The following is a 15,371-nucleotide window of genomic DNA, read 5'->3' as shown; positions in this document are numbered from 1 at the left end:
TGATGGCTAACTTGCAGTGGGATTTATTTTTGTAGGATCCTTCTTAACGGACGAGTTTCCTCTTTCTCTCCCTGTCTACTTCTGGTACTAAAACTAGAACGTCTTGGGTTCCCTTTTATCCCATTCAGCTAAAAGCAGCTTCCTCAAACACACAGCCCACACCTCTCCTGCATGATGCAATGCAGAAAGGCCTGCTAAATGCAGATGTAACCTCTGGGTAGAGTGGTTCCCTGCAGAACCCTTTCACCCTTCTTTGCCTCCTTGTCTTCAGCAGGTTCCCTGAGCTCAGCTCTCCCACCTTTCCATGGCTGAGGCTATGAGCTTTCTGGGTGAGGATTGACCTTCAGCAGATGAGGATGCTGCTGCATGAGGTCCTAAGCCCAGATAGGCTTTTGGGGGACCTTGTCTTCCTCACCTGACACGGGTTCTCCTGGTCCAATTGACCAGATTGCTGGTAAGGTTGGGAACGCCACATGTGTGGCCCTTTCCATTCAGCCTCACATTCAGTTTAGTAGTGGCAGCTTGCTGAAGCACTAATGAGTGAAAGTATCTAGGGGTGACATTAAAATCAGAGTCTTCCTCCCCTTCCCCCTACGTATTTTATGCCTGCAATCCTCCTGGGGGCTGTATGTGATGTGCAATCCCCCTTGGTTGGCACCCTCTGTAGTGGGGCTTCCTGGTCCCACTATAGACCAGGTCTAAAGGCCAGTGCTGCACAGGGCTTTCCACAGAACTCTGCGTTTCTGCAGGCAAGCCCAAAGAGTGGTAACCGGTTCACTTTTGTAAGGAAGTAATGGGAAAACAGTGGGGTTTGGGTCATTCTGAAATCAGTTAAAAAACAACAGGTGGCTGCCCAAAGTGATCTGGGTCTGTGATGCTGGCAGCACAACAACCACTGCAGAAACCCCGAGCAGCAGGGAGGACAGAAGCCCTGTGAGCATCCTCACCTGTGCCACTGGTCCCAGCTGGGTGCTTCAAGGGCTGTATCTCCTCAGGGCCAGATGTAAGGCTGAGTGATATGGGGAGACCCTGCTGGGATACACGGTGTGCGGGGCTTCACCTGCTGAGGCATGTCAATGCAGGCACTTATTTATTACCCTTTCTCAAAGGTACCTCTGTGGGAGGCAGTGGGGAGGGCAGGGGAAGCAAGAGGGGCAGCAGTGAGGTGGGAGACCCGAGAGAGGTGGCACCTCCAACTGCAGCCTTTAAATACCACCCAGAAGCTCTGGAAACCTCCAGGGTAGGGGAGGCTTTGCAGCAGTGTATCAGCTACTCAGTCTTTTCAGTTGGACATTGACCTTAGGAATGTAATCAGAGAGCTGATTATAAATAGTTGTTGCAGTTGTTGATGAGATTAAAATGTGCTGTGGCAGGCAGTTGGAAGTGGACGGTTACTCCAGTGTGTGCCTGGGATGCTGTACCCTCAGTCAACTATGGCTGCATGGCAAGCCTGAAAAAGAGAAGTGGCTGAAAAAAAACCACTCAGAAAATGGTCCCAGGAAGAGGGGAAAGGAGGAAGCAGCCTGGCTTGCAAAACTGGGGCTGAGGGGCAAGGGGGAACAGGCCAGGGAGAAAATTAAGGAGGAGGACGTCTGCAAGTGTTCAGGAAGGTCCAGGAAAACCATGGTCCTCAGGCACAGGGCAGACTTAGCTTGGAGCTAAACATTCTGCAGGGAAAAAGACTAAACCAGGAAAACGCCAAACCCAGGTGAATGCCCCAGAAAGCAGAAGTAAAAACCTGCAGGTAAACCATTGGTGCTAATGTACATTCAGATGTCAGTGTGTGATGGAGCCTGGGAGAAAGAGACGGCAAAGGAGGTGAGGAAGGAGAAGCAGGAGAGTTGGGTGACCCAGCAGTCTGGGGCACTGGTGATAGCTGAGAGCTGGGGTAGCACTACGAGCTGGGCACAAAATGTCCCTGGGAATGGCTGATCCTATCAGCCATGAGTTTGGGCAGGAGTTCCTGCCAGACCTGTGCTGCCTTGGTGAGTGGAGGAAAGCTCCTGCCTCCTGGAAAGCCATGAACTTTACAACCTCCAAGAATTCACAAGTGAAGGACAGCAGGCAGGTCCAGTCAGGCAGGAAAAGAGGGCAAGGAGACAGTGCTGGGCAGCGTAAAAGGCAGTGGCATCAACCTGCTGTGATGTTTTTTGCAGTTACTATTAAGAGTTTCAAGGAGAAATTGGAGAGATTGGAGGAACTGGAGCCAGGAGCTGTGCAGGATGCTGCTCTAGAGCATCGTCCAAATGGAGGTGGCAACTGGGAAGAAAGCAGAGGAGCTTAGCCAGTGGATGGCTTTGGTGGGCAATGAGGACCAGGAAAAGCCCTCAAAGCAAAGGCAAGCAGGCTATATCAGGAAACCATATTTAGAAGAGAATGATAAAGCAGTGGAGAGATACAAGAGGAACATCGCGATGACCAGCAGTGTGCTGGGAAAGCCACCAGTACATCCACCTCCAGGAAGCTGCCTGGGGAAAACCACCTGCGGGAGGCTCCAGTGAAATATTGGCGGTGGCCAAGATGTGGAGCTCTTGAGCAAGAGCTGTAGCTGTGTGAACGCTTTGGAAAGCGATTGTAGGCAAGTTTGCAGGTAAGGCAAATTCTGTCTGCATCCCTAACGGGCTGCTCCTACCTTTGGAGAGGTGCTGAGGTCCCCCCAGGCTGGCTCCCTGCCAGGTCACAGTGCAGGCAGATGGACTGAGAGATATTATTCAGAACAGACAGACCTGGAAACTTCAGGTTTCTCTCTGTCCCGCCTCTGAGGACCACCTGGTTTTTAGTTTGACAGGAGAATGGTGATGTAGCAGAGAGTGGATCCATCAGGATCCAACAGCACAGGGGCTGGAGTGGGATTTGTGGATGAAGAAATCCCTGAGGAGAGGTGTGTTAGAACAAGAGGAGGAGATAAGTATGGAGCTCACTGCTGAAAGCTGAAAGATTTGGAAGAAAAACTGCTCATCTGTGTAACTTGTAGATGGGAGAATTTTGCTGAGAGAAGCAGTGGAAAAAATGTTGTGAAGGATTAAAAGGAGTAATCTGAGAGATGCTACAAGGCACATTATTTAATCTTCCTTAGCTCAAAACAAAATAGTAGTTATCAGCTTTGTTCTTGTGACTGAAAGGCAGAGAAAAACTGAAGGATGTCTTATTACTGACATCTGAGGACATGCACAATGTGACAGCAACTTTCACAGATGCTAAGCTCTATAAACCCATTTAAATCAATAAATTATTCCCATCAAGCCAGTATTCCCAAATTCTGGCTGGAGCTATAGCTGGACTTTAGCATTCCCTGGTGTAAACTTTCAGGTCTCAGCATTGTCAGGTTGGAATACTGCAGGACGCAGAACATAAGGCAATTCATAGCTTAAAGGAATTATATTTTTCCTACCCAAGGTCTGAACAGAATGAGAAAACAAATGCTCTTCACTGACACAAGGCACAGCTATAGAGCTAGTAAAAAATAATGCTTCTATGAATGGTGAAACTTCAGTCGTTGAATTTCCTGTGGCTTTATGCTTCCTGTTTATGTTCCTTTCATGCCACATGTAGAAGGGGATGAGCTCTCCTCAGGGCTTTTTGGGTGCTCTGCATGGCCCTGTCTGCCTTGGCCACTGCCTGTGGCTGCGGTGGGGCTGGCCCTGCAGCTGGCTCCGCAGCACGGCAGCTCCTCTGCACCTCTCCTCTGTGTGCTGCACAGGTCAGCCAGCAGATGGATGATGGAGGGGCAGTGACAAACCGTGGTCTCAAATGTGGCCTCTTTAGGAAGGCCAGCTGGAAAACAAAATAAAAACAAACCACAGAACTTTATCAGAGCAAATGACTCCTACGCACGTTTCTTCACCAGGGAGATGGTGACAGCTGCCATGGCTGATTTGTTCATGCACTGATCATCATGGAGGTCTCCAGTGCCCCAGAGATTAATACGGTGTTGAAACCTGTGTGCAGCAGAGCAGAGTGAAAGCAATGTAAAGAGATCACAACCTTCTAGAATGTATTGATTTTAATGTCAGAGGTGATCTGAAAAGAAAGACAAATCTGCTTTTCACAGGATTGATAATAACCCTACCAAACCAACCACTTTTTTTTTTTTTTTTTTCTTTTTTGCATTTTGTTTAGTTTTCAATCCAGAGGAAGGCCAGCTGAAAAACAAAATAAAAACAAACCACAGAACTTTATCAGAGCAAATGACTCCTACGCACGTTTCTTCACCAGGGAGATGGTGACAGCTGCCATGGCTGATTTGTTCATGCACTGATCATCATGGAGGTCTCCAGTGCCCCAGAGATTAATACGGTGTTGAAACCTGTGTGCAGCAGAGCAGAGTGAAAGCAATGTAAAGAGATCACAACTTTCTAGAATGGATTGATTTTAATGTCAGAGGTGATCTGAAAAGAAAGACAAATCTGCTTTTCACAGGATTGATAATAACCCTACCAAACCAACCACTTTTTTTTTTTTTTTTTTGCTGTCTAGCATTTAGGTTACAAGTACGAAGCACTGGGAAGCTTAATGGGGAGCCAATTAACTAATTGACTTTACTCTGAGTTTAAGCTGAAAGCCACATCGCTCATAATGACACCTGCAGTTGAATTGTGGTAATAGGGGAATAAAACCATGGTGGGTATCAAGCTTAAGTTGGGAAATGAGATTTCAGCATGGATGCATGTGCAGATGCTGGCACTGAGTGATGAAGCATTTCTGTGCAAGGGTCCTGCAAAAGATTGGAGAGAAATATCACAAACATCTGGAACCCAAAGATAAGAGTTGAAAAAGTGTAAAATCACAGAGGCAAAGGTTCCTCTGGCTCAAGCTCCATGTTTTGACTGTGTCCCAGTCTCTCCACAGCTGCAAAAGATACGGTATCTGCAGTGGAGTTTGCCATTTACCTTCTTTCTAAAACAGAGGATCATTTGTTTTGCCATCTTGCAGAATGTTGCTAAACACTCCAAACACTGATTGCAGGCATAAGTCAACAGCATTGCAGGTGCTGACCATTTCCAGGCTGCTTTTACTCCAGGTCTTGGAGTCCTGAGAGACAGGAGCATGGACACAGCAAAAATTGCACAACTCAGCTCACTGAGGTCCTGCAGAGATTTTGGTTGGGAGATGGGAAAACTGAAGCTCAGATCTAATGAGATTAAAGTGAGATTCTTAGGGGGGGAAACAAGACAAAACAACATCAAGGAGAATTTAGCCCAAGGTTTTCAACATTGTTCTAAGGCACAGGCAGCCTTGACAGCCTCACCAGTGTTGTGTTGGGCAGCAAGGACAGGTCTTACCTGCATGCCCTCACCTAATGTTGGGATGTGCATTGGGGCTTGCTGCATTCCAGGGGTTTAATTTCCAGCTGGGATTATGTGGCTTTGGCCTGCCAAAGTCAACAGAGCCATGTCAGGTTAGGTGGGCTGAGAGGGCTGTGCTTCTGCTGTTCCCTGTTACTATAAACACAGAGTAAGGGAGATGGCCTGCAAACAGAAGGATCCCTATAAGAATGGACACTCAACGAGTGAAGGAGATGAGATGAAGAGCAACCTCACAGCACTGGGCTTGTAGAGAGAGAGGTCCTGTCTTTCACCAGAACCACTAATAAAGGAGGACAAAGGCATTTTGAGCAACTTGTCTTTTCTCAGGTCCTCTTGTTATCAGGAGTATCACAACCCATAACATGTGACTTAAAGAGAAAAATGAATAGTGCATCTTGATCTTCTTTTTTGGTTGATATCATAGTTTAGCCATGCTGCCAGGTCAAGTGGCAGAAGAGCAACAATACAGTTGAAGGACTTGACATGAGTGATCAGATGGGACAAAAACCCAAGTAATGAAGCTCTTCACAGAGCTAACTTCCATGTCTATGCTCTTTTGCACATGAAACAGCTTAATGCAGCAGCCTTTGGCTTTGGCCAAGGGGTAGAAGCCATTCAGCTGGACAGGCTATGACTTCTTGCTTGGAGAAGTGAGAAGTTGCTGCTGAAAGGGCCAGGTGTTAAAAATCTCACTACTTTGGGCAACTTGCTGTGGACAAGCACCTGTGGACAAGCAAGTACTCACAGATGAGCTGTCATGTTCTTAAGGAGCATGATTCCCATGTTAGGAAGAGGAGGCAGACAGTGTGATAAAAACTTCATATAGTAAAAAAAAAAAGAGGAGAAGCCTGGGCAAACACCAAAGGCAGATCTGCTAACAGCTTTTGTGTAAATGTTCTCTGCAATTATTTCACAAACTGTTTACAACTGGTTTATGTGCATTCAGTGTTAGCTTGCCAAGCAATGAAACATTACCCTTTCTTTGAAACTGACTGGGAACTATTAACACCTGCTTATCAGTCTTTTACATATCTAGCCCAAGGTACAACTTTGTAAGGCTTTCCAACACAGAACTCTTCAGCCAGATCCACTCCACAAGTGAAATGTTGGTGCAGGAGGAAGAGAAACACGTGAAATTACACATAATTGTTTTTTCTCCACCTCTATTATACAGGGAGCAGGTGAGTCAGCATTCCCATAGAATTTTACTGGGAAAGGAGGAGCTCTGCCTCAGCCTGGCAGCTGTCTGCCTTCGCCTCTGCTTTTGATACCAGCATACTAAAACTTTCCTGCAGGGCTGGCTGCTGCTTATCAGCACCATAACATGCATACCTGTGGAGTACTCCTTTCTTCTTTCATTAGAAGGAGGATTTGCCACCCCACATGTAATTATATAAAGCAAGGTGCAAATAGGAACTACAAGCATCTGAGTTGAGTTTTTCAAAATAGTCCCACTAATTTAATGTACTTCTTAAGTCCAGTTGGATTCACAGGTCCAGGTGTCATGTCATCACTTATAGAGCTAAGAAAACAAACCTTCTCCTCACTTTAAATCCCTTAAAAGGCTGTTTCTGGTTGTTGTTTATTTCTCTGAGATACTGAAAACACAAATACCACTAAATTGTGCAACTGGAGAACCACTGTACAGAGCAATACTATTTCTTGTAGCACTCTACAGGAGCAGCATTCCTGAGAAAGTGAGATACATTTGTACCAGGCACAGTAAAACTGAGCAAGACAAGACAGCCATTATCTTCAGGAGCTTATCATCCACACAGACATAAAAGACAAAGTCTGAGAGAAATAAGATTAATGGGGAAATTTCAGAGAGGGCAGGTAAGGCTGGGAAAGTAACTTCAATTTCCTGAGTCTGATCTGGCATGGACTCCAACAGCCTACATTCAGAGAAAGTCTCTCCAAAGATCAAGGTTGATTGATCTCCTGGTAACTTTTTAACTTGAGCATTTCAGCTTGGCCTATTTAAAACTCCCCTGCACAGCAATGCTTTTTTATCAGTCTGCCTCTCTCTGCTCTGCGCTTGGGAAGTCAGCAGGCAGAGCGCATAGCGAGCCTTGCTGCTGCATTGCATGCCTCTAATTAATGAAGCCATTCAAAATAAAGCTCCTACTCATATTCCCTATTAATAGCCAACAGTTTTCCTCCTCCCTCCCCTCCAACGACCTCTTTTAAAGCAGTACAGCAACTCTGCCCAAGGTTCTGAGAACCCCTGCACTCGAATACCGACTCAGCACTTTTCCAGCTGCACACAGCAGCCGTTTCCCCATAAATATGCCCCAACCATACCCTGGTAGCCCCATCATCACCCCAGCAATGATGGCAAATTCTGGGAACAGATGACTTAAAATTGATGTCAGCTCATACTGTGCCACAAAAGGTTTCTTGTTCGGCCCCTAGCATTGATTATCTGCTTGCCTCTGGAAGAGTCTCTCCTCAGTTAGATGGGCTTAGCAAACCTGAGAGCAGGGCAACAGTCAGAGGGACAGAAATGACTTGTCAAAAGAGAAGTGCAGCAAGTTGGGCTGCAGGAGAGATGAGTCATGGGTGAGCTGTGCTCCAGAAACAGCTCAGCTGGGCCAGCTGCTGCCTTTCAAAAAAGAACCTGCTGGACCTGACAGGCCAGCACCAAAGCTGCAATACAGGAGCTCAGCTTCAGCCCGGTGCGTGCAGAAGAAGCTGCATCTGCTCTTCTTTGGGAGGATGGTCAGCTAGGTGTGCAGAGGCTGTGGAGAAGTTCTCTGGAGATCAGTGTTGCCAGGCCACATATGCAGGCAATCAGCAGATGGGACTCATCATCCAAAAATTATTCTTCTGTTAATAATGGACACTGATTAGGAAATGCAATAGAGCTGAAGTTTTAAGGAGGATGTTGACTTAGAAACAGATTTTTAACTTGCAGTGACCATTTTAACTTAAGGTAGAAGAGCCTGGAATTAAATGTTTATAATTGTTTCCCCCCCCCCCTTTTTTTTTTTGAGTCACATTGGGCTGTCACCTAGGCTGTGTTGCATGAGCTGGGGAGTGCACCAAAGAGGCAAGGCTCTAGCTATATTTCAGTATTCCCCCAGGCACGTGGCATCAGTGGCTGCTGCAGGGTCAGCCAAGCTGGGGAGCACACAGAGAGAGCACTAACTGTTTTGCCAGCAGGAGTCCTCCTTATTGGTACCTCTCTGCCTCTGCCACCCTTGAGGGGGTTGGTGAGGTGGCCACGTCCCAGCATCTCCTTGCCTCTCCTCCTGAGCTGGTCAATGGTCCCTGCTGACCCCCACTGCCCAGCACAGAGGGATGCTGGCTGGGACCATGGGAGGCAAGGATGGAAGGTGAAGTGCCTGTTTGCTTGTGATGCCAAGGGCAGCGTAGGAAAGGTCCCATGGGTGGGTTGGGTCTCTCTGCCCGCTCATCCTCCAGCTCTGGAGAGGAGGAAAACACCCCTAGCAAAGGATGGGACCTTTCTCCCCACCAAAGCCATGGGACTTTAGTGGGAATTGTGGAAGAGATGACGCTTCAGATGGTGATTGATGGGGAAATGTGCCTGGTGAGCATTTCTGCAACAAGTGTCCCTGGAAAGGCTTCTTTATACATGAAAATCCACTACAAAGAGAAAGTGAAAAGATAAAAAATTCCCTTCCCCCTCAATGAAGAGAATTGACCTGCTTTTAATAATAAATCTGTTTTGAATTAATAAATTAAAGCCTGTGTTTACACATTATATGAACCAAAGCTCTTAATATCTCATTATTATCCAGAAGAAAAAGTATTTGTTCTACTTTGTCAAGCCAAAAAGCGATGTATCACTTATCTTTTTATTCCGCTTCAGTTTCACTGGGAAAATTGCCATAAAAGCTTCCACTTCAGCAAAACACTCTATTAAAGCAGGACTAAGCAGGATCACTTTCAGGTAGGCTCTGCTGAAGCAGCCTGGCTCCTGTCCAGATTTTCTCCGCCAAGCTCCACTCCGGCCCTGAAATGTCAAGATGCTGTACATGTTTTTAGAGAACTGCCTTTCTCCCTAAAACTTGCTGCGAGGACCGAGAGACGCGAGCACCTACGCACGTCTCACAACACTAGTGTTAATCAAATTCCATGTTCCCTCTCTACCCTCCTGCGAAATAAAATGAACTGTGTACAGCAAGCAGCTGAGTTGGCAGAGTGATAGGCTTAAGAACTGCAGCCAAACAAAAGCAGTGACAAGTAAAATGGAAAGGCAATCTAGCCCTCAACAGTGTTTTTCTGTGTTGTAAGCATGTTGTTGGTTCAGAAGACAGGCTTTCTGCATCTATGTGTTGCCCATGTGGACCTCAGTGCAGCCAGACCAATAGGATAGGGAAGATACAAAAACAGTAGAAAATATGTCTGTCCTGGGTTATTATGTTGTCTCTTCCTGACTAAATTCCCTAAGGGCGGAATAGCGTAGCACCTTAATGAGGACACCCACCTTTACTGAAAGAGTAAGAGGCTCTGAGTTGCAATGAAAAACCTTCATTTTGCCAGCTTAAGAAAACACCTTTCAGAGAGCTGGTCTGAGCAAACAGATTTTTCCATTCTGGAAGAGTTTTCTGTTCTTACTACTTTAATTATCACCAATAAAAACAAGACAGAACTCCCACCATCTAAATTCCTAGCAATCAGAAGATCGGCACAGCTGGAGTATGAGAGCTGAGAAGTACTTGCTAATCTAGACATCATGTTAAAGCCTCTCCAGGGCAGGTCTCCCCACTGTCATAACCCAAATGAAGAAATTATCCCATGGATGGATTTGCTCTGAAACGCATTTGGAAATTCCCTCTTTGTGCTGTGAACAGAGTGGGGTGGTGCTGCTGGCAGGCGACATGACGTTGCTGCTGTCGATGGATGCCTGTTGTGGCCAGGCAGGAGGCCCTCAGGCCATGCTCCTGTCCTCTTGGATGACATGCCTGAGCCCCACTAGGAATGGGCAGGAGACCACATCCATGGAAAGAGCCTGAGCAAGCTGCACAGCACCCTGCAGCTGTTGAAGTGGGTGAAGTGGGCACCTTAATAAGAAAGGCTGCATTACTACGTCATATCTGAAAGTATCAGTGCTACAGATTACATGAGCATCAGGACATTTTTCGCAGCACAAATGACAATTGAATATAAATTTCACCACGCATCATGACTAAAAATAGGTGGAGGCACTAAGGAAGATGTAGACAATAGTACAAAAGTAAAAATCATAGGACTTTCACAACTGATTTATTTTCTTGATAAGCACTGGTCTGTAATGCAAATTACCAACACGGTTTCTGCTGGAGAGCTTTCCAAATTTAACGTACCAGAAAAATAAACAGGTCAGCTGTGGGTGAGTACATAATCTTGGGGCCCAGCTCTATGAGAAAATTCAACAACTCCAGTTCCACAGATAAAAAGTCCTGATGCCTGCCACAGTGGCTTTAAGAACCAAAATTATGGTATTGACAGCTCCACTTGGAGACAGTGTGAAGACCTACAACAACAAGAGAAAATCTCATAAATATTATTAAACTTTTTAAAAATATAATCACGCTTCAAAAATAAGCCACTTGGTTTATCTACCTTCTAGAACTTATAGAATTCCCATTTTCAAGTTTTTCTTCTCACATAAATGAAGGCCAGACCAGAACAGTGAAATTTTTTGTGAAGGAAAAGCTGGATGCTAATGGAAATAACAAATTCCAGTAGCTGGATCCCTAAGGAAGGTGAATAAAAGAGTAAGTTACAAAGTCTGGCAACTCTGCAGAGAAAAGTTACGGATATTTGATGCTCCTGGGTTAAATTTTCTGATTTTAAAGCTGCCAGGTCTTACTGAAACAGCAAAGTCACAAGAGGTAAGTATCTTTTTGGAGGGAATGAGTCATTGCTGAAAGTTAAATTCAGAAAACAAAAGCTGCCCATTTCCATTACCTTTCAACCTCAACAAAAAAAAGAATAACAAAACATTTTACTTCTGGTTTAACCTGTGACCTTGTGATCAAAGAAGCTGGGCGGGGAGAAACTTGATGAAATTCAACAAGGGCAAGTGTAGAGTCTTGCACCTGGGGAAGAACAACCCCATGTACCAGTACAGGTTGGGGGCTGACCTGCTGGAGAGCAGTGTAGGAGAAAGGGACCTGGGGGTCCTGGTGGACAGGAGGAAGACCACGAGCCAGCAATGTGCCCTTGTAGCCAAGAAAGCCAATGGCATCCTGGGGTGAATTAGAAAGGGTGTGGTTAGTAGGTCAAGGGAGGTTCTCCTCACCCTCTATTCTGCCTTGGTGAGGCTGCATCTGGAATATTGTGTCCAGTTCTGGGCCCCTCAGTTCCAGAAGGACAGGGAACTGCTTGAAAGAGTCCAGTGCAGAGCTACAAAGATGGCAAAGGGAGTGGAACATCTCCCTTATAAGGAAAGGCTGAGGGACCTGGGTCTCTTTAGCTTGGAGGAGACTGAGGGGCGACCTCATCAATGTTTACAAATACATTAAGGGCGAGTGTCAGGAGGATGGAGCCAGGCTTTTTTCAGTGACATACAGTGATAGGACAAGGGGCAATGGGTGCAAACTGGAGCATAGGAGGTTCCATGTAAACATCAGAAAAAAACTTCTTTACTGTGAGTGACAGAGCACTGGAACAGGCTGCCCAGAGATGTTGTGGAGTCTCCTTCACTGGAGTCATTCAAAACCCGCCTGGACATGTTCCTGTGTGATGTGCTCTGGGTGATCCTGCTCTGGCAGGGGGGTTGGACGAGATGATCATCTGAGGCCCTTCCAACTCCCAAGATTCTGTGATTCTGTGATTTATACCTTGAATGGGCTCCAATGAGATGCTTGAACGTGCCCCATTGAGATCAGCTGAAGGTGGTGGGAAGAAATGGCAAGAGTGAGCTGCAAATTTGGCTCAGTGGTTTAGCTAGTGTTTCTCAAGGAAGCCAATGGCGTTTTCTTTGACCAAAACAAACTAATGTAATCCATGGTGTGGCCACTTTGTGAATAAGCAGTACTCTGAGTGTGATACTAAATTTTGAATATGATGATACACATTTTTTCCCTATTTTTTTTTTCACAGCTGGTTCTTTCTGTAAAGAAATTAAAGCACATACTAGAAATTACAACAGCCGCTGAGCATTGCCAGCCCCAGTCACTCTTACCTTTGCTCAGAGGGAGGTGTTGGAGGAGCACTGGGCACCTCCACTGTCCTAAGCCACTTGCAGGCATTCCCATTCCCAGTCAGCCCTTTTTCAAGGCTTAGGATAAAGGCATTCTCCAAAGAGATTCCAGCCCCTAGAAATTTGTGGCTTAAGGGGCTGCTTGATGCAGAGTTGGTGTCTTTACATTTTATGGTACCTCACGCTTCTTTGAATCTCTGGTGATTAACTTTTGGGACCAGTATATGCCACCATTTAATTACCTGCTGTGTGAAGATCCACCTCCTTCTGCTTGCTTTAAATTTACCACCTGCTAGTTTAACTTGATGCTCTCTAGTTCTTACGTTAGAAAAGAAAGCAAAGAGCCCATCCCTACTCTTGTCTACTCATAACTGTGAATTCCTTCTTGTCTGTCTGTTTTCCGTTGTTATCACTTCTCCAGTCTAAAGAATCCTGGTCACTCAGATCCTTGAATCACTCTAACATCAGGGTCACTCCATTTTTTTAGTTCTCTTTGCTGCTCTTCTCCTGATCTCTGCTATTTCTGATACACGTGGGACAGAGCCACCAGAGGAAGGCAGACTACAGCCCTCCCCATGCTACCAGCTGCCCTCCATCCTGGCATGTCCTAACAGCTTTGCTAGTTTCTGAGCTCCAAAGTGATCTTTCCACAGAATGACGGCAACTGCAAGATCTTACTTCTGAGTGGGAACAAGTTGGGAACAAGTTCTTTTTTTCAGTCACCTTACTCCTCTCTAATCACACCTGTAGGAAACTAACCACTTCCATCTTGGTCAGAGTTGTTAACACTACCATTTTCCTAGACCCAAATCTGTAAAAATGCAGCTTTAGTTGCTGGACTTAGCTGATTTCACCGATTCTTTTGGTTTTCACCGATTCTTTTGGTGTGGAGTGTGTAGTTCCTTTCCCTCCAGCCACAGCCTAGTCTGACCCTCCTGTACCAGCTGTGTCCTGTCACTATCTTGTCCACAGGTTATCTCCTCTCCCCCACATCTAGCCCGTCAACACGCCAATTCAAAGCCAGGCGTCCCAGGGCTCTCATCCTCATTCCACTGTGGCTTCATGGAAATCAGTCCCTCTGGTCTCTTCTGGAAGTATCTGGCAGTATCTCTTCTTTGCTGCTCCTTCACAGCTGCTCCCAGGACCTGTGTCCCTCCCCATCAGCGTGGACCTCTCCATCCTGCTGTGTTTATGAAGAAGTTTTGGAGGAGGCTTGATTTTACCATCCTGCTTGGCACCCTACATCTCGCTTTCAGAACCTCTCCCTTGCCCTTTCCTGCTTCACTGGAGCACATGTAGACCATGGTCAGCTGCTGAGCCCCAGCGTTTTTTGGGAGTTGGTGGATTCCTGATATCTGTGGGTCCCTTCCAACCTAAATTACTGTGATGTTGTCCTCCTCAGTGGAAGGAGAGCACACTCCAGAACAGGACTCACCATCCACCAGTGCAGACTCCCCACCCTGTTGCTCAGTAGGTGTCTGGAACGTGGCAAGGGCTGCCAGCACCCAAACTCCTCCCTCCCAGCTTGCTGTCCAGCTGGTGAGCAGGCTGCTCCTTAGCCACCCCCCAGTGCCACCCCCTGTGCAACCCCCCATGTCCCGGCGTTCCTCCCACGGCTGGTGGCCGTGCACCATGTCTCTGCACATCAGGTATACCCCTTGCTTTCCTGAATACCTGTATGCACATACATGTCACATATGTATAGATATGCATGCTTGTCAGAGAGACGTGACACCTCTCCCTGTCTCCATACACGGCCTATTGCAAGGAGTACTTTTCATGTCTCCTTCAGTCCCCCAGTGCTTGGATCCGTTCTTTCATCATCTGTAGGTAAGGCTAAGTAAGAATGACATATTCCAACCTCTTCTGTCAGTTTTATACACTGTAGTTTGCATCGGGATGACCTAAATTCTGCAGAACTGCAGAATACCTTTGGTCTCTCCACAGACTGCACAACCAACTACAGTTGGCAAACCCTTTTGAAATCCAAGAGCTCTCTCTTGGGATAACCCAGCTGCTTGAGACTTACTGGGTTGAAAGGACCTAGTCTTGAATTGTTCTCATCGTAGGACACTGACATACTCCTTTTTTAAAGGCAATGGACAGTCACAGCATGTGTGTGTACCAGACCCAGACCACTGCTCCCACCTCAGCGGCAGGGGAAGAGAAGCTGCTGGCGATGCTGAAGGAGCCAAGCTGCAGGGATTTCCTCGAGGTGTCTGGGAAAGCCTGCTTTGAGCCACGGGCTTGTGCATCCCAGGGCAGTGTTCCCTGACTCCTCACTGCCCGAAGCTGTCCTGGGGCTGGTGGCTCCAGCTCTTGGGTCAGTTCGGCTTGGAGCTGACCCCCCCTGCCTTATCAGGGCTGGGTGTGGGAGTCAAGCTATTAATAAAATATAAGATTTACACATGGAAGTCAGGCCTTGAGTTAATATTTAAAGAGGTTCTCGGGTATTAAAGATGGCCTCTGCTTCACTCTTGTGAGACCCCACCTGGAGTACTGCACCCAGCACTGGGGCCCTGACCTAAGGAGGACGTGGAGCTGTTGGAGTGAGTCCAGAGAAGGGCCACAAAAGTGATCAAAGGGCTGGAGCACCTTTCCTGTGAAGGCCCGCTGAGACAGTTGGGGCTGTTCAGCTTGGAGAAGGCTCCCGAGAGACCTTATAGTGGCCTTCCAGTATCTGAAAGGGGCTACAGGAAAGCTGGGGAGGAGCTTTTTACAAGGACATAGGACGAAGGGTAACGGCTTTAAACTGTTAAGAGGGTAGTTTTAGTCTAGATTGTAGTAAGAAATACTTTTCCTTAAGGGGGGTGAGACACTGGCACCGGTTGCCCAGGGAAACGGTGGATGCCCCCTCCTGGAGGTGTTCAAGGCCAGCTTGGATGAGACCCTGAGCACTCTGGTCTGGG

Source organism: Chaetura pelagica, unplaced genomic scaffold, assembly GCF_000747805.2.
Source record: "Chaetura pelagica isolate M959 unplaced genomic scaffold, ChaPel_1.0 scaffold67, whole genome shotgun sequence".
NCBI lineage: Eukaryota > Metazoa > Chordata > Aves > Apodiformes > Apodidae > Chaetura > Chaetura pelagica.
This window is presented reverse-complemented; position numbering follows the sequence as displayed.